We start from the raw sequence: 22,189 nt of genomic DNA on the forward strand, positions 1-22,189 counted from the left end.
GTGCTGTATGACTCTATGACTCCATGAGTCCTTGTCCTGTCTTTCAGTTTTAGACATCTCAATCCACCTGAATCCCTCTCTCGGTCTGGACTTTTTCTTTAGGTCCTTTCATCACAATATGATGGTGTGTTATCAATTTTTAAATTTTTTCTTCTCCCCTCACTGGTTGTGTTTATTCCACTCTGAACTGGAGTGATCAGTTCACTGGCAACCAAACCCAGTGTTGTCACTAAACCTTCCAACTAGGGTGGTGCTGTTCTGGTTGGTGAACCAATCTATCTTCCTCATACAGGCAGAATGCCAACTCTAATGCTTTAGACCTCCCTCTGGACCATGACTTCATCACCAGGCATCAGGCCACTTTTACAGTCTATACTGATGTCATCACTTTTCTGGAAATCTTTCCCAATAGCCTTCAGCTTTACATAGCTGACTTCTCCCTTCTCTCTAAGAATCACCGACAGATGATCTCAGTAATTTGATTGTTCTTATCACTTGAAACTTTCTTCTTCCTACCTAAACTTCTTCCCTAGTTCTGTTTCTTGCCACCCACGTTTGTGATACTTCTGAATGCCCTGCCACTTTAACAGTTTCTGGCTTCCTGAGTCATGGACATCCAATCCATCTGCACCTGCATGTCCCATAAGGATGGCCAGAAACCTTTGCTTCTTAACTATGAGTCCCAGATATGCCAACCTGCTATGTGGAATACAGTCGCACTCAGATTCTCTCACCTCCTTCTTTGGTAGATTGATAACCACTTCTGTGCCTCTTCCTGTTCTTATACTACAATGGAAAATTTCATCAGCTTCAAATTCAAATTCCACCCTTTTCTTACATACCCTGCCTTCACATGGTCCATCTTCATCTTTCCCTTGCTCAAACTTGTTGCCATTCTTTGGAATACATTATTGACCAGAATCGACTATAAACTTCCATGGCTCCCTAGACTATACTTTTTACCAGACTGCTTCCTGTAGAACTACATTTCATTCTATCGGTTTCCCTCTCTCAGCCACATTTGTGGGATCTTGCTACATTCCATAACAACGCATCCAACATACCTTTTCCTCAACCAATGATTTTCCTGCATCATCTTTGATTGGACCCTCAACTGTTTCTGTTCTATTTCTCAGATTTCTGCTCTCACCATTTTCCCTCCCTCCCAGAACCTCCCTCAGTGGGGCTACCCTTTTCTTCACCTTCCACCTCACCAACCTTCATGTTCAATGGATCATCCTCTGCCTCTTACAATGCCTCCAATGTGATGCTACCACTTCCCTTTCCCTTCCATTTCTTGCCTGTCTCTAACTTAATCCAAATTGAATGAAAGATCATTAATCTGAAGCATTAACTCTTACTCTCTCCCAAGATAACCAACTGAGTATTTTCTGTACTTATTTTGGATTTTCAGCAGCTGCCATATTTTTCTTCTCTGCCAGTGGCATATGCCTCATTACTGAAAGAATGCAATAATCAAATGATATTAACTTTGTCTGTAAGAAGCCATCAGACTTTGTATGCTGGGAGTACATACTGAAAGTTTGGTGTAAACAGTATATAAATTTATACAATCGTACATTGAAAAGCACTGAAGAAAAGGTGGCCAATTAAGTTCTATGTGTGTTAATATTTGGAATTAATTATAAAACATTAATAGCAGTTTTCACTGTTGGCTTGGCTTTACCAGCACAATTTGCTGAAAATTGACCAAATCGTTTTAATAAATGGAGGCATTTTATGCACAAGTTAATCTACTGCTGACTGGGATTCAGCAGTCTTTTGAGTCAGTTCAAAATTCATCACCCATGAAATTGTACCCACTCACAAAACTGGTTACACCACCCAGATTGAACTAATCAGTGTGGGAAGGTTCTTTATAGTGTGCCTGTCTGTGGGTCTTTGAGAAGGCTGTTAACATTAAGCTATTTTAAAGGTAGGAGAATGTTAATAGTCACCTTTTAAAAATCTTTTCAAAATTAAAGTAATATTTACTTCACCAACAAATGGAAAGTTATCCTGTTAAATCATGCCGTATTGTTTATTATTTAATTAATTGAAATTGCACCATTCATTATTGGTGAACTATTCACTCTGAGTCATAAAAAGAAAGGCACAGAACCAGACAACATGGAAACAGGCCCTTGGCCCACCAAACCCACACTGATCATAAAGCATTCACCTACACTAATCTACAGTAATCCTATTTTGTTCTCTCCATGTTCCCAACAACTCCCCCCCAGATTCTCCAAATCACAAGGTGCAATTAACCCACCACCTGGCACATCTTTGGAATGTGGGAGGAAACCCTTGCAGTCACAGGGAAAATGTGCAAACAACACAGACAACACTGGAGTTTAAACTGATGTCACTGGAGTGGTGAAGTGGCAGCTCCTCTATCCTGACAACTGTGCCCTCCGCAAACTGATTATTTATACTTATTCTCAACAGTATTAATGGAACAGCACCAGGTAACAGATCCCTATTACATCAATGAAAAAGCTACATTGTCAGTTAGAAAGTCCTGCAATCACACTGACCTTTATGGACAATATACCATCTCAGGACAAAATTTAATACTGGATGTACAAAGCCATAAATTGTGTTAAATTCATTAATTTTCATTGGAATCGTATACATTTTATTCCATTTTCATATGTGCCCTACTATAGCTACCTATTATTTTTAGAATCATGTTTTACCACTTGTGTTTAAAGAATAGTTATCAGATATTCTCCAGTATTTTTATTCTCTAAATCCCATAAACTGAAAGATGTTGGTTGACCTCATCCCCTTGTCTCAATTTTCATAATGTTTAAACATGTATTTATAATTTATAATACTGCTGATGATAGTAATATACACTGACTGCTGACAATAAATGTTTCCTCAAGCCTTACTTCCGAAGCTCCAGAGCAAGAGGACACTGATTCTGCCTATTCAGCCTATTTTTCCATTTGCTGGCTATAAACAACTTATCCAGGCACAGACTGTAGTCCTGATACAGGGTCTCGACCCGAAACATCGACAGTTCCTTTCCTCCCACAAATGCTACTTGACTTGCTGAGTTCCTCGATCAGATTGTTTGTTGCTCCAGATTCCAGCACCTGCAGTCTCTTGTGTCTCCACAGACAGTGGTCTGACTGTCAAAATTAAGTTTGCAACTATGAGGTTTAAGAATAACATGTGCATAAACTTTCTCATTGTCACTTCCTGGTTGAAATTTTAGACATGATCAGACACAGTAAATAAGGCTTAAGCATCAGAGTAAACTGCTAAAACTACACAATGGGAGAGGTTGGATGGCAGAGCAGAGCCTAATCAGTTTTGTCCCTTGGGCTTTTGGAAAGATTCTACAAAGTGGACAAACTATTGAACATATTATATTTGGATAGTGAATGGTTCAAATTTATAATGATTCCTTCATTATTAATTTCAGCCTTCACCACAAACTAGTAACCAACATTTGTTTGACAGAAAGAGAGTGATACTAACCCGATTTATGAACAAAAACTGCAGTAAAAATTCCATTTTAAATTTCCAATATCTTTGACACTATTTATACAAGATTACATTTATAAACCACAGATGTTAAAAGGTATCAGGAGCAAACTGTACCATTTGTTGCCAAATTTTATTCAGATGAATGATTTAAATTAAAAGCTTCATCTCAATGATAACAAAGGAAAGTAAGCTTTGAAAGTGTTTTCTTTTACCAAATTGGGCTTGCCTTTACTATTATACCATAAATTAACAGGTTGCTAGGAGAAAGTCAAATAAGGCAACAAAATGAGGAGCTACAGAGTCCAATCAGAAGCAACAGGATTAGCTGAGGAAGCTGATCTCATTTTTGGTGTGTTGTTTGTTTTCCTTAGTTTTCCCATTTTGTTTCAGGTGTTGGTCCTTAATGATTGTAGACATTGCATTGAATTTAACTGCGAGATTAACACCACTGCAGATTGCACAGAAGCTGTTTCATTGCTGAATTGGTGTGCTTTGTAACTAGTTCACTAGTAACCCACTTTGTATCCCAGGGTATTCCATATTCTATACTTTAAACATCATTTTCCTTCCTAGCCTTCTAGTAACATACAAATATTTTGAATATTTTTTGAATATTTTGAATACTCTGCTCTTAGTTTTCATTCCTGATGTTCTTATAATTCCTTAATAATTATAATTGTTATAATACTTTTGGCAGAGATCCTGTAACAACTCTCCACCTCCAGATCTGTGGAGGAAAAAAAAACCTTTAAATCGTTATCTGTTATGATCGCAAGCCTAATTCAAAATGCACAAGAGAAGTCACTTGCAAAATAGGGAAATGGACATTGAGGGCCCATTGGGACTTCTCTTTGATGTTCTGGGCCTACAAGCTTGTTTGACCTACTTTATCAATGTTTAAAACATGTACTGCTATCTGTTTAATTGTTTGATTTACTGTTCTGCTAATGGCAAACAATCTCTGCAGGATTTATAGCTGTTTTAAAGCAAGTCTGCCCATTCCATGTAGTCATTCCATTTCCATATGTTGAGTAGAAATGCTGGAACTTGCAGTGAAATCTGGCATTGCACTGGCTTCAGCTCCCAAATATATTTTGTCAAAATGGAAGGTATAGGCAGAAAGGAGCACTGGCCCCCTGCCCTATTGGAATTTCATGAAGTGCTCAAAGAGGGAGAAAATCCATTGGCAGCAAGTGTGTCCTAATTTTTTCCATATGCCTGGATCTTGTTAACCCCACAACCAAACAGGTTGAAAGTCCTATCTATCAGACATTATCCCATATTTATGTTATCATTGATCATGCTTTTGTCAGTTATTAATTTCCAAATTTTAATACCTGGAGAGGCAGAAGTTATTTAAGTTTGCTCTGCTTGCAAAGAACAGATTTGTTAAGTAGTGTTGGATCTTAATTGCCTGCTCAGTCCTGATCTCTAATTTTAACACTGGTTGTTTTAGTGGCAGTAGCTTAAGTATAAATCGGGATCCTATAGTATTAATATTAACAGAACACTAATGAGCATATACATGCATTTTGAGCAAGGAAGCCATCAGGCTGAGTCAGGTTGGCAGATAGTGGAGAAGGACAGGAGGTCCAGAGAGTAAATGCAAATATTTTCTCAATGGGGCCAAAAGAAGCAGAAATGGAGCTGAAAAATCAAGATGTGTCCTGGAAACTTAGGCCAGGAAGATCATTTCATTCTTTTTCTTGCATGAAACTTGGCTTAAAATTGACTTAAAATCAAATTAAAATAGAAGCTGATTACTTTTATGGTTCTGAATCTCAGTTTGTTTCCATATTTCTAAAACTTTGTATCTGTAGTTTATGACTTCCAATGTCTGTGGAAGTGCTGGTGAGCTTTCTTGGCGGTGGCATCTATGTGGTTGGACCAGGACAGGCTATTGGTGATGTCCACTCCTAGGAACTTGAAGCTCTCAACCCTATCAACCTCAGCACCACTGATGTAAACAGGAGCGTCTGCACTGCCCCCCTTCCTGAGGTCAATGACTAGCTCTTCTGTTTTGCTGACATTGAGGGAAAGGTTGTTGTCATGACACCATGTCACTTATATCACTGTTTTTATCGTGATGAAATTAGATTTCTTCAGAGAAACAAGAGAAACAAAGGATTGCAGATGCTGGAATTTTTTTCTGTCCCTCCCCCCATGGGACAACTGCCTCCGTACCTTTGACCCATCCCCTGGTGGATCTGCACTCCCCTCCTTCCCCGCACCTGCTTTTCACTATCTCTTACCTGCATCTACCTATCACCACCCCACCTCCCCTCTTTTGTCCACTTATCACTGCTCTACTTTTCTCTCCTATATATTGGGTTTCCCCTTTTCCTATCTTTCGTCCTGAAGAAGAGTCCCAACCCGAAACATTGACCATCTGCTTTTCTCCACAGATGCTGCCTGGCCATCTTGTTTTTTTCATCTAGATTTCGTCAGAGCTGTAGATGTGCATTCATGCACAATTTTTGCCATGACTCACCAACTACGTGGAAGTTCCACTGACCGATTGCTGGACATGTATCATAGAATCAGTTTACTCCCAACCCATGCTATTTCCTTTGTTAATTTTAACAGTCAGAAAATTGTTCTTGACTTTGCCAATAAAATTATTTCTTCCAGTGTACATTTCAGACATAGAAACAGCACAATGGTGGGAAACAAAGTTGATGTGGGGGAATTTGGCCTTGAATGAAAAGAAAAAAATCAGGCAAGGTGCACATTAGGTAGCTGAATCAATACCACTCACTTACAATAATTGTTGAAAGTTATTCTGACTCTAGAATTCCAGGGGCAGGAAAATTTATCTTTCATTGCGAGTTCAACCATTGGCTGATACACTCACCAGATATGAATGTTTGACTTTGCCTGAAAAGAAAGCTGGTTCTTAAAGACTCCAAATTTGTCACTCTCCCAGAAACATGCAAAAGAACAAAATCACTTTCCTCTCCCACCTCAGGCTGAGCTAATCATGTCTGATTCTGCATTGAACAGTTACCATAAGACAATAAAACCAAAGACTTAGGAGCAGAATTAGGCTTCTTGGCCCATCAAGACTGCATGGCCATTAAACCATTGCACAGAATTGAAAGAGGCTGCAGAAGGTTGTAGACTGAGCCAGCTCCATCATGGGCACAACCCTCCCCGCCATCGAGGACATCTTCAAGAGGTGGTACCTCAAGAAAGCGGCATCCGTCATTAAGGACCCTCACCATCTGGGATTTGCTCTCTTCACGGTACTACCATCGGGGAGGAGGTACAGGAGCCTGAAAACCACACTCAGTGTTTCAGGAACAGCTTCTTCCCCTCCGCCATCAGATTTCTGAAAGGTCCATGAACTCATTCCTTGACCAAAACCTCCAGCCACTGCAATTCACCTACCGTCAAAACAGGTCTATGACAGATGCCATCTCCCTGGCCCTACACTCATTTCTGAAGCATCTAGATGGTAAAGACACCTACATTATACTATTGTTTATTGACTACGGCTCCGTCTTCAATACTATAATTCCAAGCAAACTCATCTCCAAACTCCAAGTCCTGGGACTCAACACCTAACTCTGCAACTGCATTCTTGACTTCCTGAGCAACAGACTGCAATCAGTAAGGATAGGCAGCAACACTGCCGGCACGATTATTCCCAACACTGGTGCCCCTCAAGACAGTGTCCTGAGCCCCCTACTCTACTCCCTATACACTCATGACCGCATGGCCAGATTCTGCTCTAATGCCATCTACAAATTTGCAGATGATACCATTGTAGTGGGCCGTATCTCAAATAATGATGAGTCCGAGTACAGGAAGGAGATAGAGAGTTTAGTGACATGGTGTCATGACAAAAACCTCTCCTTCAATGTCAGCAAAACAAAAGAGCTGGTTATTGACTTCAGGAAGGGGGCAGTACACATGCAGCTGTCTACATCAGTGGTGCTGAGGTCGAGAGGGTTGAGAGCTTCAAGTTCCTAGGACTGAACATCACCAATAGCCTGTCCTGGTCCATACTTCTCACTGCCTTGGTAAAGCAGCCAGCATAATCAAAGACCTTACCGACCCGGGTCATTCTCTCTTCTTTCCTCTCCAATCAGGCGGAAGATACAAAAGCCTGAAAGCACGTCCCACCAGGCTCAAGCACAGCTTCTATCCCGACTGGTTTGAACGGTTCCTTAGTAGATAAAATGGACTCTTGACCTCATAATCTACCTCGTTATGACCTTGCACCTTATTGACTACCTGCACCACAGTAGCTGTGAATTCTCTGCATTCTGTATTGTTTTACCTTGTACTACCTCAATGCATTGTGTAATGAATTGATCTGTATGAATGGTATGCAAGACAAGTTTTCACTGTACCTCGGTACAAGTGACAACAATAAACCAATTCCAATTCTATTTACAGCTCCACTACCTCATTATTCCTCTTTTGCACTATTTATTTATTTTTGTAACTTACAGTAACTTTTATGTCTTGCACTGTACTGCTGTTGCAAAACAACAAATTTCACAACATTTGTCAGTGATAATAAACCTGATTCTGATTCTGATTTTTCTTCTCAACCCAATTCTCCCACCTTCTCCCTGTAACCCTTAACCCCCTTACCAATCAAAAGCCTATCAATCTCTGCCTTAAGTACACCCAATGATGTGGCCTCCAAAGCCCTCCATGGCAACAAGTTCCTTAGATTCCATGGATTCACCACCCTCTGGCTGAAGAACTTCTTCCTCATCTCAGTTCTAAAATGGTGTCCATGTATTGTGAGGCTGAGCCCTCAAATCCTAGACTTTCCTATGAATGGAAACATCCTCTCCACATCCATAGGCTTCAATGAGATCCCCCTTCATCCTTCTGAATTCCCCTGTACAGGCCCAGAACCATCAACTGTTCCTCATACATTAAGCCGTTTATTCCCGGGATCATTCTTGTGAACCTCCTCTGGACCTCTCTAGGGCCAGCACACCTTTCCTTAGATACGAGGCCAAAAATTGCTCACAATATTCCAAATGTGATCTGACCAATACCTTATAAAGCCTCAGTAGTATATCCTTGCTTTTATATTCTAGTCTTGAAAATGAATGCTAACATTGCATTTGCCTTCCTTACTACTATCTCAACCTGCAAGTTAACCTTAAAGGAATTCTGAACTAGGATTCCTAAGTCTCTTTGCACCTCTGATTTCTGAATTCTAAGAAACAGGTTACAAAGTTGGATCTCTCCTCCTGAAGTCTCCAGAGGGCCTAAATGAAAATTTACCACTTAAACTTTTTTGACTCTGACTGAAACCAACTCTGACCAGATAAAATACTTGATTTCCCTCAGGATCAATTACTTTATTACTGTAAAGATCTGGAGACCTTATAATGTCTCAAAGACATCCAGGTCTGTCTTAAACTGTCAGTTCTAAAAGCTGTGGAGAACATAGAGGGAAGAATTTGCAAGGTAGAACGTAAATTTATCCATTATCACCTCCTCTCATAGGTGAGTGAAATAAAATCAACTATTCCCTCACCCTCTCAACCAGCATTAAAGTCTGGCCCACTGGCATCTTCTGGGACCCCAAAGAGAAACAATAGAGTTTAGGATCTAAAGGCCTTTCAAAAATGCCCCCTATATATTTTTCCATAGCAATAATATCAGAGAAAATCAACCAGGCTTATTCAAGCAATCAGTTACATTTTAAAGGAATGATTTGCAAATTTACCTCCAGTTTCTGAGCCATGTCCATTGACACGTTAATAACTGAACAGCTGCATGTAGTCCTAAATGGGAGAGTGTAGTTTTTTTTCAGCTCGCCAGTTATTGGAAAAAATGACTACTTTAGCTCAGTGGATTTCTTAGTATTATTGTCAGGAACTCCAGTATTTCCAGAGAGTTCAGTAAAAGTTTCAAGTGAAGCCAAGATTTCTAACTCATTTACATTGTGACTGATATTTTGTTTGACTTATCTCATAAATTTCCCCAAGCCCTTTGCCTATCATAAATTATTTGCATTCTGGAACTTCAGACAAAAGGCCTAGCCATTTTAAAAATGGCAAAATTCCATAAAATTTAGATCTTGATCAGCTGACCTTTTTGGTGTTGATAATCAGAGGCCAGGATGTCAGGAGAATTCCCTGCTCTTCCCTTTTCAAGCAGTGATTCACTTGAACCATAAGCAGAAGAGACATCATTTTATTTTTTCATCCAAAATTAGGCTTGCCTTTCTTTATACTGCTGTAAGGCTAATGCTGGATTGGAAACAATCTATTTTCTCACACAACTTGTACAAAATAGGATGACAGAAGAATTTCAAGCCCCTGATATTTTCCCCATTCTCTTTGTCTAGATTTCCACAAAATATACTGGATAATAATAATTGATAGTGATATTTTGTGGGTTACAATGACTTTCTTATTTAACATTAAATTTGTGAAGAAAAATATATACCAGAAATGAAGCTAAACCAAATAAAATGCACATGGAGGCTAAACTCTACATTTTTGAGCATTATAACTCCACGGTGTAAACCTAATAGTAAACTGCTAACCTGCATTGTATGTGATATAGTATAAATTCAAGGCTGAACTAATAAGTAGTTAGTTATGAACATCTTTAATTGTTACAACGACTGCTAATGTCATTGTAAATATGAATCACATTACGAAACTTTACTATAGTCAATGAGGTAATTTTAAAATAAAGCATTCCCTCTGAAAGATTTGTCTATATTGATATCCCTTGTTTCCAATCAAATTTCAAAAGTAATTTACTGTAATTCCATTCTATTATTTCTATTTATATATAATTGTAATTTTGACAGTAATAAAAAATAGCTCTATGCTAAGCTTCAGCAGATTGGCCCAGTTATATGGAATCTAAATTAAACTATAGCTTATAGGAGGCAAAATACAATTGGAAAGAGAGGTGATCAAGGTAAACTTAGGTGAGATTACAGCAGTAAGGGAGAAGTTTAAGGTGATAAGAACCTTACAATCACTACACTGCTTTGGGTGAAAAATAATGGAGAAGATATAGCCAGGTGCATTAGCATCATTTAGAGGTAAAATGGCATCACATGTCATCCACAAGTAGAAGTAATACTTCAGAGTAGTAAGCACTAATTAGTTATACCTCCACCAAACCTGTGTACTTAAACCGCATTAAAGCCTTCCATTTATACATTGCCTTTAAGAAGCAGAAACAGCCTAATGACCTATATTCAATTTCAATGCACATTATGTCAAATCTGTTGTGGCTGTCTATCACGAGTGCAGAAAAATAAAGAGAATAAAACTCAGCATTATCTGGGGCATAGACAATGGATAATACTTCCCTTGATTTTTCTCTCTATCAAAGTCAATACAAATTGTTTGGACTTTGTGGAACAGTATAAAACACATGGTGGGAAACCAGCAACTAATTTTCTTCCTGCTTTTTAATTCCATTGATTTCACAACATCATTTACCTTTAGTCCTTCCTATTGTTTTCTTCCCCAGGGAAGGAAACAGACTTTTAATGAAGGTAGCACCATCAAAGCAGTGGAAAAGATAAATATATTTCCAGAAATTCTGTTTCTGTTGGGTGAAACAAAATAAATGGGCGAAAAATGACATTCAGATTTGGAATCAAATGTAACTTTGATATAAGTACATAAGCACAAATAAGCCATAAGCCTCTTGAGCCTGCCTTCTCATTTGAATAGGCATGGCCTCAGATTCACTTTTCAATCTGATTCCCTTAACATCAGAAACTAAAAGTCTGCCAGTATAATTGACTCTGCTCAGCAATTGAGAATCCATAGTGCAGAATTCCAAAGATTTACAACCTTCTGTGTGAAATAAAATAAAATCTCATTTACGTGGTATTTATGCATCCCGAATTCTCATGCAATGGGCAAATAGTTCTAAGAATATTAATCCATTTCTAGGAATATAAACTCAAACAGTGAAGTAATGCATTTTGGGAAGTTAAACTAAGGAATGACATACGCAGAGCCTTGGGTAGTGTTGTTGAACAGAGAGACTTGGGCAAAATTAGTGTGAAAAAACATTTTTCATTTATTTGCATTTGTACTGAAGGGCAGATCAGTTGTTGGCTGATTATCAACCACATCCTCTTTGAAGATTTGGCACTTTATGTGATGGTGAGTACAGTCATTCATTTGATTTATTTTTGCTGTATTTTACATTAATACCATTCCGACTTAAAATATAGAATTGCAATGTAAAATATTGTGACTTAAAAGGGTAAGGCAATGACATATATTTCAGCAAATTATTTAAAGTTATGCAGAATACTTAGTGCACAGTAATGTTTGTTTTGAGCAATTCATATGCAAATGACATGGTCATGTAACTGGCATCTCCCATTCACCATGGATGCTGAATGTTTGAATATATTCTGTAATTCATTCTCAAGTAACCCTATCCTACACCTCTACTGGATTCTCCAGCTGGAGAAAGCTGCATTGAACCTATCACTGAAGACTTTGCATGCCTCAATTAAATCAACTCCTTTTTCTTCTAAATTCCTGAGACTCTGGGCAATTTTAGTCAAGACAATCCTTGGAATCAAATCATTAGAATCTATGCTGTGCTGGATTCTTTGGGTAAAGAAACCAAAGTTACATTTACTGCTTCAAAGTGAAGAGATTTTTTATGAGAATGTAGGTTTTGTAAGTCAGCCTTAACTAAGTTTAAATGTAATATTTATTGGAACAAAGCCATGTTTTCACTCTGTCTTAGAGCTGGAGCAATGAATAGTGATTGCAATGAATTTGATTAGAAGGGAGGCCATTTGCTCATCCTTATGTCTGATCTTGTATCTTGATAAAGCTTCTATTCTTTAAACAAGTATCCTAGAATAACATCACAAGTCAGTTGTGATGAATTAGTAAAAAAAAAGAAAATAAGAAATGCTTTCCGACAGTGGTTAATTGAGCTTTAGTTCAATTTCTACAGGACAAGGGAAACACATGCGACCACATCTTTCGGCACCAATGCAGCCTGGGTCTCTGCCTCCCTGGGAAATGAAATGACACTCAATTGATACAAACAAGGCAAAGAAGGAAGAAGTGCAAAGGCAGTTAATTTTGAATCTGGTTGACTGGCCAAATATGCCTGAGACAAATAAACCCATTACTTTTGCTTGTGCTTTCAACCTTTAAGAGTTTCAGTTTTTATCTATTGCTCCCTTTCTATGGTCATCCTTTACCTTCATTTCCTTAGTTCTGATCATTGGAATTGGTTAATCTCTCAAGAATGAAAACCAATATCCAGGGCAGTGTTCATTACAGGATTAATTGACAGATGATGAGATTGCTTGAGTATGATAAATTAGTGAAATAAAAGAGCAGAGTCATGCTTAAGCAAAAAAAAATCCAGAAGAAAGTGCAGAACAGAGAGAAACCCTGCACACTGTGGATGTAGCTTATAATGAACTGCTGTCTGCCAGATATGCCACCGAGGCTGGCACGCTAATTGAAAACAGACGTGCTGAGGTGCCTGGAATTTAGTTCTCTATGAGGCTGTAATGTATCCTCTGTGGTTTCTATAACAGCTTGAAAAAATAGCTTTGCTAGGTACACAATAAATTTATTTTTTTTATACTCAATTTAGTATTCTGATATATAGAGTCTTGGTACATTACTTTGATTAGTTATGGCAATAAAATGGAACAGGGAGTGGATAATCAAAGTAATGTTAGTTGCCAGGAATACAAATTTTGTTCAAAAGCCTAATTATACTGTGTTCTTACAATCTGTAGGTAATGAAAGTTCAATGTTTACTACATAATAATGCTAATTTACGCAGAGGGATCAAAATGTGCTTTTCCTGCAAAATAAGTAGTTTCTCCAGAGCAAGAACACTGTCCTGTTGAGTGTCAGCATGTAAGACTTCCTATTCAGGTAAAGCATTGGAAAGACACAGGGTAAAGTTTTCTTTTGCTCGATACCAGCTCTAAAAATTGTTGAATTCAATGTTAAGTACTGAGGACTGTATTGTGCCAAGCCAGGCTTAAATTAAACTTTGCTGGAACAGTGTAAGAGGCAAAAGATAGAGGCCAGAGTGGGAGAGGAATGGAGAATTAAAGTAACAGGTAGCTGGAACCTACAGTTGGAATGGGCTCAGTCTGCAGAAGGCTTACCCACAGTATTTGGAAGACCCACTCTCAATGATTTAGGAACAGTTTTCTTCCCCTCTGCCATCAGATTTCTGTATGGTCCATGAACCCATGAACACTACTTCTTTATTCCTTTTTTTGGCACTATTTATTTTGCAAGTTAAAGTAAATTTTATGTCTTTTAACTGTACTGCTGCTGCAAGGCAATAAATTTCATGTCAAATAAGTCAGTGATAATAAACCCGATCCTGATTCTGATTTGGTTTCTCTGATATTGAGTGTGCACTGAATGCAGCAGTTTAAGAATTTCAATAAGCAGCCTTGCCAGTTTGTATCAGAACTGGCCAGTTCCAATGAAAGGTCATCAAGGTGAAACAAAAGCTCTGATAATTTCTCCACAGATCCTACCTGACCTACTGAGAATTTTCAGTAGTTTTCATTTTTATTTCAGATTTCCTCAAACTGACATACTTTGCTCCTCTGATGTGTACCTTACAGGTTGCAGTATTTTTATTTTTTTCTTTTGTTGTCCTCCTCTGTTTCCCATTCATCATCTTCTATTTACATCTTCTCCAAGCAGATTACCAAGCCTTCGCCACCCTGTCTCAGCCGATAATGCACTATGTGCCATTGCACCCTGGTTTGTATGACAATAAACTAATCTAATCTAATTTACTTCAGTTTCTATTGCTCCAGCCTACCACAGACTATCCACGACTCCTCCTTCCCTGCAACTTAAAACGTGTGTGATTTATAACTCTTCTCGGTTCAGATGAAAGGTCATTGACTTGAAATATTAAATCCTGTTTCTCTCTACAGGTACTACCTGAGCTGATGAATATTTCCAGCATTTTCTGGTTTTATTTCAATTTCCGAAATGTGCAGGTTTTTTTCCCTTAAGAATGTTATTACCCCTTGGCATGCGAATTTACAGAGGAATCTTAACTTTTCATTTTAAATTTTAAATTTTAACCCCACCATCCAGTGAAAATATCCAAAACGAATGAGCTATTAGCAACATTAACACTGAATGAAAGATATACTTTATTATTACTGTTGCCAGTTTATCCATCTATTGGATTTGTATATGCAAGAGAGGAAGGCAAAGGTGGTTTGCATTCTTCCTTATGTACATTCCTTGCAATGGTAAAGGTCTACATTTTGGTCAATTGTTCAGCTTGGTATACATTGGAGAAGTAAAACAGGAAAGATTCAGGAAATCCGAAATAAAAACTGAAGATTCTGAAAATACTCAGTAGGTCAGGCAGCATCTGTGGAGAAACAAACACAGCTGTTGTTTCAGGTTGATGACCCTTCATTGGAACTGGCCAATTCTGTGTTTATGTTATGGTACTTAATACAGCATTAGTCCCAGCCTTCTGCAGACTGGCTAGCCTCCTTAGAACATCTGCTCTTACCAGAAATGGGTCCCTGGGGGTTGCAATCCACTGTGAAGCTGGTCTCCATCTGATTGGTGAGGTCCAGAATGGCGCAGAGTCTTTCCAAACATGTGGCAAACCTCAAATTCAGTATTGACTTGACAATCATTAAGCTACACCCCAGGTTTGCCAGCTCTCAAAGCTAGCAAAGGGACAGAGTGTTTGTGAATGTCTCTGACATGACAAACTTATGAAAACTTAAGTATACTTATCAATATACAGTATTTTAAATTATTAAATTAAAAAACAACCTAAAAACACCAGACAAATGTTTAATAATTTGAACTCTACAGCAAAGGGTACTAGGAAATGGATTGTAATGTGCTGTGTTTATGTGATACATAAATGACTGTCAATGTATTTCTCAGGAAATCATAATAACAGTTATAGAGTCATACAGCACGGAAACAGGCCCTTCACTCCAACTGGTCCATGCTGGCCAAGATGCCCCATCCAAGCTAGTCCCATTTGCCAGCATTTCCCATAACCTTCTAAACCTTTCCAATCCATGTACTTTTAGTTGAACATGTTAGTTGCTCTAAGGGTCAACTAAAACCAATTAAATATTTTGAACTAACTCAGTGAAATCAAAACATACAAGTATAAGTTCAATCTACATTTCTTCTTTGCAGACCTTTCTGTCCATTGAAATGAATGGGCTTGCTGGATTTAGACCAGGTTCAACCTGAAGCATGCAGATTTCCCAGCATAAGTGAGAGGAAATCTGTTGAAGTTCACACTCCCCCTTTGGAATATATGAGGGGTGCAACAGCAGCATATAAAAGTCCTGTCAGAAGCAATTGGCTAAGCAGGAGTTCAGAATCCTTCCTCTGCTCAGGAGCCACAAATTTCACGTAGATAAAAACCAGCAATTGTGCACAGAACTGCCAACTTTTTAATGGCATATCTAGGTAATGAGTTACCAAGATCAAGAATTAACACATTTCATAATTGTCTTGTCCATCAGGTAACAGATTTTTTAAAATTTAATGCTGGTCCTAGGTAATTGGACAAATACTGTGATAGCACAATTGCTGAGTCAGCTATAATTTAGCTGGCAGAGCCACAGACAGGGAGTCTTCTAGGCCAGAACCACAGACAATTGTATCTATGGAGGTCACACACCAGAGGTAGACATTTTATCATAACACTTCTCTGTAAGAATCCTTAACGAAATCACTTGACTGAACTAAATGATTTCTTAGAGTAGGCTGAAAAATCTTGATGACCATTATGGCATTCTCATTTGGACTCCTGGTGACCACACAACAAGTTTTTTAAAGATGTTTGGCTGCATAGGAGACAGAAGCCATGGGAGGAGGGGTTAATTCTTTCCCCCAATATCCAGCCATCTCTAGAGAGAGCCAGAAATTTAAACCCTTGGAATAAAACATTTATGTATAATTAACAAATTTCTTATGATGAGTAATCATGAGCTGTATGTTAGGAGAATTATAGCCCTTGTAAGTCCAGAAATTGAAAGAGCCCAAACATAAGATATTTACTTATTAGTCATGTGTACATTGAAACACACAGTAAAATGCATCTTTTTGCATTACTGAGAATATGCTGGGGGCGGCCCGCAAGTGTTGCCACTCTTCCGGCACAACATAGTACGCCCACAACTCCTAACCTGTATGTCTTTGGAATGTGGGAGGAAACCGGAGCACCTGGAGGAAACCCACGTAGTCACGGGGAGAATGTACAAAATCCTTACAAGCTGCAGTGGGAATTGAACCCGGGTCGCTGGTGCTGTAATAACGTTACACTGACTGCTACACTACCATGCCACCACAAAGTATCACATGAGGGTAGTTCTGTTAATCCTTAATCCACACAGGGCTGCTCAGGCTAATGATTTCTACACATGGAAAAGGAGACAATGTCCCTTTTGCTTTAGTGGAGAGTACCAATAAAACCACTAATGGTGAGGGGCAAGTTTAGGGTGACAGTAATAAAAACAGAAAATGCTGGAAACGCGCAGTAGATCAGAGATCATCCATGGAAAGAGAAACAGACAGTCTCTGTAGTGCTCAATGAACTCTCAAGATTAGAAAAATGTAACCCAATTTCAGCTGCCAGTTTACTGAACAAGGATTGCAAGATCAATGCCATTACTGATGGGTTCCAGGCACTTATACCCAATGTATGCTGATGCAAATCGCAATACGTCAATCGACTGTGTTATTATGATTTCCTGAGAAATACATTTATTCATTTATAGTCATTTATTCAGTCATTTGTAGAGCACATAAACACAGCACAATGCAATTCATTTCCTAGGTCCTGCAATATCCTTTGCTGTAATGTTTAGATTATTAAACATTTGCCTGCATTGTCACTATATTTCCATATTTCCTTATGACATAGAGAGAGGTCACTGTGACCCATCGAGTCAATGCTGGTTCACGGAGCAATTGCATTCTCTCACAAATTTTAGATTTAGTCTATTCTTCTTACATTCCCTTCAACATTCTCCTCAGATTCTATCACTCACCTACACACCAGGAGCAAGTCACAGCTGCCAATTAACCTGCCAAACTGATTATCTTTGGGATGTGGTTTGAAACTGTAGCATCCAGGAGAAACCCACATGGTTGCAGGGAGAATATACGAGCTCCACAAAGACAGCACCAGAAGGCAGGATGGAATCCAGATCCCTGAAGTGTGAGGCAGCAGTTCTGCTAGCTGTGCCACGAGCTCCTGTTCCCAGAAATCATAACTTCTGCTTACTTCTGATTACAGTGCTTCATCATTTCTTTCCCATCAGGTGAAAAAGGTATTGTACTATTTCTAGTACTGCAGGGATCATGGAAGTGAATGCATCGTCTTTGCAAGGGATGCTTACGTAATTTAATTATCTCTCTGCAGGGATGGCTAAAATTCCATCATATGCAATGTCACTAACAATCAAGTAATTCTGTGGGTTATTCATATGAGAAGCAGTAGCAGAACACAGGAGTCACAATAAGCCCCTCATTCATTGACGCCCAGCTGGGGCCTACCTCAGAGGTATCTCCAATACCCTCTTCCTCACCCACCACACCTAAACCTGACCAACTTGTTGGCTCAGGGTAGAGCTGAACTAATTACTACCCTCCCAATTTGCTTCACTGGGGCCATTGATTTAGCAGCAGTGGCTCGCTTGACATATTTAAACAAGACTAAAACCTAAACTGAACTGCTATCTCAGACCAACTGGCACAGACTAGCAGATGGGATGTTTTCTCCTACTCTGTCTGCAAGTGAGATTTCTGTCCCAGGATTACTCTCGTATAAGCAAGTGGTTAAATAACTGTAGATGTTGGAAAGCAGAGCCATAAACAATTTTGATGAAGGGCCACACTTGAAACATTAATCTATGTCTTCTCTAGATAGACACTGTTTCCAGAATTCTCAGCTTTTTGGACAACATTTCGTTATAATGGGCACTTAATTGATTATAATGAGTGCAAAGTTACAGAGTAAGGTTGAAAGATTTCAAAGAAACAGGTGGTGATACCAAAAAAAAATCCTTTAACTGAATATATTATGAGCCATGCCTTTATCTGTTCCCAGTATAGGTGATACAGGAAAAAAGAGAGATCCAAGAATAAGTGAACAAGATACCAAACTCCCCATTGTTTCAACACATGAATGATTCTCATTTTTGTTAAACATGTTTTGTTATTCCTTTACTCTTACTATTTTTCTAACTGCAGTTTACAGATTTTCATTGAACGTAGGTTATTTTTCTCCAAAATTCTATTCCTTTAGAGAAATACTAGATGCAGATATAACATAATTTAAGAGCACATTAAAATAATTGTATTTAACAGCAGGAATATTTCTTCAGCTGCTGATGTCCATGACTCATTTAGCCAAGTTACTTATAGTCACCAATAGATGCTTCAAAAATTATGTCTATCACATTTATCTCAGTTGTATCAAATAGTTACTGCACAGCTGGTTTGCCTCAGACTTGATTACACAATAAAATGTTATGACAGCAATCCTGATGATATGTATATGGACATTTAAAACTAGGTACACATTTATTGGAAAAGAACTCTTAATTAGAAGAAATCACTCTTTACACTTAGTGCTATAATGTAAACCTCTCTGTGCTCTCGTCCATTTCTATTGTCTTTTGTAAGTTCTGCAGTTACGGCGCAAGTAATCTTTAATCACATGCAACAAATCAAGCAGTGTAGACTGCTCCACCATCAATTCACTAACACTCTGAAATCAATTTTATACAGTTTTTGATTTTTATTGTTTCTCTTCAGAAGTGGCACAGAGCAAAATTCACAGCATTTTTCCACAATGTTTTTAACTAACTTAAATTATGACTTTAATTCCACATCCAGTAAAAACTGATTCATGTTTTCAACCACTGATTGTGGTAAGTTGTCATCATTTGTAACCAACATAGATTGCAATTGCTGTTGCTTTTCCTTTTCCATGTGATATTTAATTAAATGACCACAATACAATTCTCATAAATTAAACAACAGTTATGCCAATAATTTGTTGGTACATTTCATTAAAATGCTTAGAATTTTCCTCTTGCTAATTTAACATTTAAGTCGGATGTTGATAAGTTTATTTGATGTTTAAATGGCCAATGGGGTCATGTTATCCAGTGTTTGTCTCTCCTAAACCTCTTGTTTTCAATTCAACCTTTGCAATGATGAAAGAAACATTAATACTAAACCACATTAAATTCAAATTTACTAGCAATAGTTTTCTTTTAGAACAATTTTATTAAACTTAATGGGCTTTAGTATTTGGATGAAGTGCTAAACCACCACATCATTTGCATCATGGATATAAAGGAATTCACGGCAGTCCTGTGCTGTCATTGCTGACCTTCAAAATACACCTAACACAGGTAATCTGGTCGGTCATTTTATTATTGTTTGGAGGAGCTTGCTGTGCTAAATCTGGCTATATTGTTTCCTTCAAAAATATGACACTTAATTGGCTATAAATTGTCTAGGGACATCCTGGGGTGATGAATGCAAGCCTTTATTCATTAAACTGTTTAAAATACCCTCTCCCAAGGTATGGTTCCTCTCTTTGTTTAATTGAAATGAGTATTACACCAACAGCGAGGGTTCAGTACTTTATGCACCTCAAACTTATCTACAGTTCTGAAGTATTGAATTTCAATCTGGTTGTCTTTAAATATTAACATAGAAACATTAGTAATGGTCAGTCACATAGGACTGGCAACCATCAGAAAACAGAAACCAGATGAAATTTATTCAGCCCCATTTGCCAGAGGCTCAGGATAGCATTTTAGTAGTTAGTGTCTCCCTTCACATCTGTGCCCACTTACAAGAGTCAGGGGTCAATGATTATAAAAGCTCCATTACTATAATTTCTTTCTTTAAGCTGAGTAATGTATCCAGTTTTCTGATTGGTTTTAATACCCTGATAAATTCTGGATAACTATTTAAAGCTAATTTTCTGAAAGATCACTTGCACATGGGTGAGGGATTTTGAGAACACAGCAGTCTTTCAAATCTATGGAAATGACCTTCTGACATTGCTTCTAGTAGACAGAATAAGGAACAGGTTAAGAAAGTATTTATTAAGGATTGGTTTATATCATAAATAAAGCCAGCTTTTCTTTGCTTGGTTGGTGTTCCATGTAAATTACCATATGGAAATATTTCTTGAGTACAGGATAAAATAAACTCACGCAACAAATTTTGATCTCACAAATGGTACAACCATTGAAACCTTTAAAGAGGAAAATCCACCATAAGGACAAATAAACAATTGCAAAGTGGTATCATGACCTGAACATTCTCTTCCTGTGTAAGTCTAAAGCTAATGCAAGAGTCATGTTCATCTGTTGGTAGGAGAGGGTGGGAGCAAGGGATAAGTAATTCATTTAAAGGGCATAGCATTATATAGCATGGAAACAGGCCCTTTGGCCAAAATTGTCCATGCCGACCAAGATTTCTATCCAAGCTAGTATTTGTGTGCACTTGGCCCATATCCCTCTAAACCTTTGTTGTCCATGGTTAAATGGCGCACTGTAAATGGATCCAGAGTCCATAGTCAAACGATTTCCCATAGGTTTCACAGAAACAAACCACATCTGCGATTCAGTCATAGAAGAAGTTATCAGTGAGTGACATCTAAATGTGTATGGTTTGCCACTGGGCTTCACTACAGCTTTCAGAGTGCATTCATGCAATAACCTGCCATATGAATGAAGATACAAAAGCAGTTTGGCAATCTTCACAATCAGGCATTGTGTATTTAAGTATTTGATAAAATGCTATTGAGTAGCACACATAAACAATATGTTCCTTGACAGTATTTCCAGGCCACAATCCCTGAATTCGATTTTTCAGCACTATTAGCGTGAAATCTCTGTACCTGTATTCTCTGAAGCTAGGTATATTATATTGTTGTATTATAATGTGAACACACTGTTTCCAGTAAATTCCTGAAATTAAGATTTATTTTTAAAAATATACTACGCAGCCAATTGCATGGCATGCAGCCAAATGCATGGCATGCAACAATGATGTTAACTTGAAATGCTAGCTACTCAAATGGCACTTAACAAGGAAAAACTTACTCAAGGTGCAATTTTACTCTGTCTATAGTAGACTAATTTGCAACTGATTGTTGTTGGAGGTTCTGTAAAACAAGACTTGATAACTTGAATTGCAGAACAAGTATGAAACACCATTGTTTTCTGTTCAATCAGCAAGAAATTCATGCCTCAATTAATTTGCTCCATAAAGTTATATTTAGGCAACCGACTAAATCTGCTGTAACCACATCTGCTGACCAAATGATAATGTTAGATTCTTCCATGCTTTTAACGTCACCAGATATAACACAAAACGGATTTGAGGAAATCAAATCTAAGCACCAGATAAAGAAGAAATGATAGACACTTTATTCCACAGATGGAAGGATCTAGAATTCTTGCATCTGTCTGGTGATGAATGAAGCTTTTAAACTCTTGCTGATGCATGATCAAAGCAGAGCAGCCAGATCCAGAAAATGTGGCATGATGTTTATCAGAAACAGCTAGTTCCTTTCTTTCTTTACATGGACAATAAAGTTTAATAAATTATGCATTTACAGATATTAAGGAGTCAGTAAAAAATTAAATCAGATAAAAAGG

Source organism: Pristis pectinata, chromosome 10 (assembly GCF_009764475.1).
Source record: "Pristis pectinata isolate sPriPec2 chromosome 10, sPriPec2.1.pri, whole genome shotgun sequence".
Classification (NCBI taxonomy): domain Eukaryota; kingdom Metazoa; phylum Chordata; class Chondrichthyes; order Rhinopristiformes; family Pristidae; genus Pristis; species Pristis pectinata.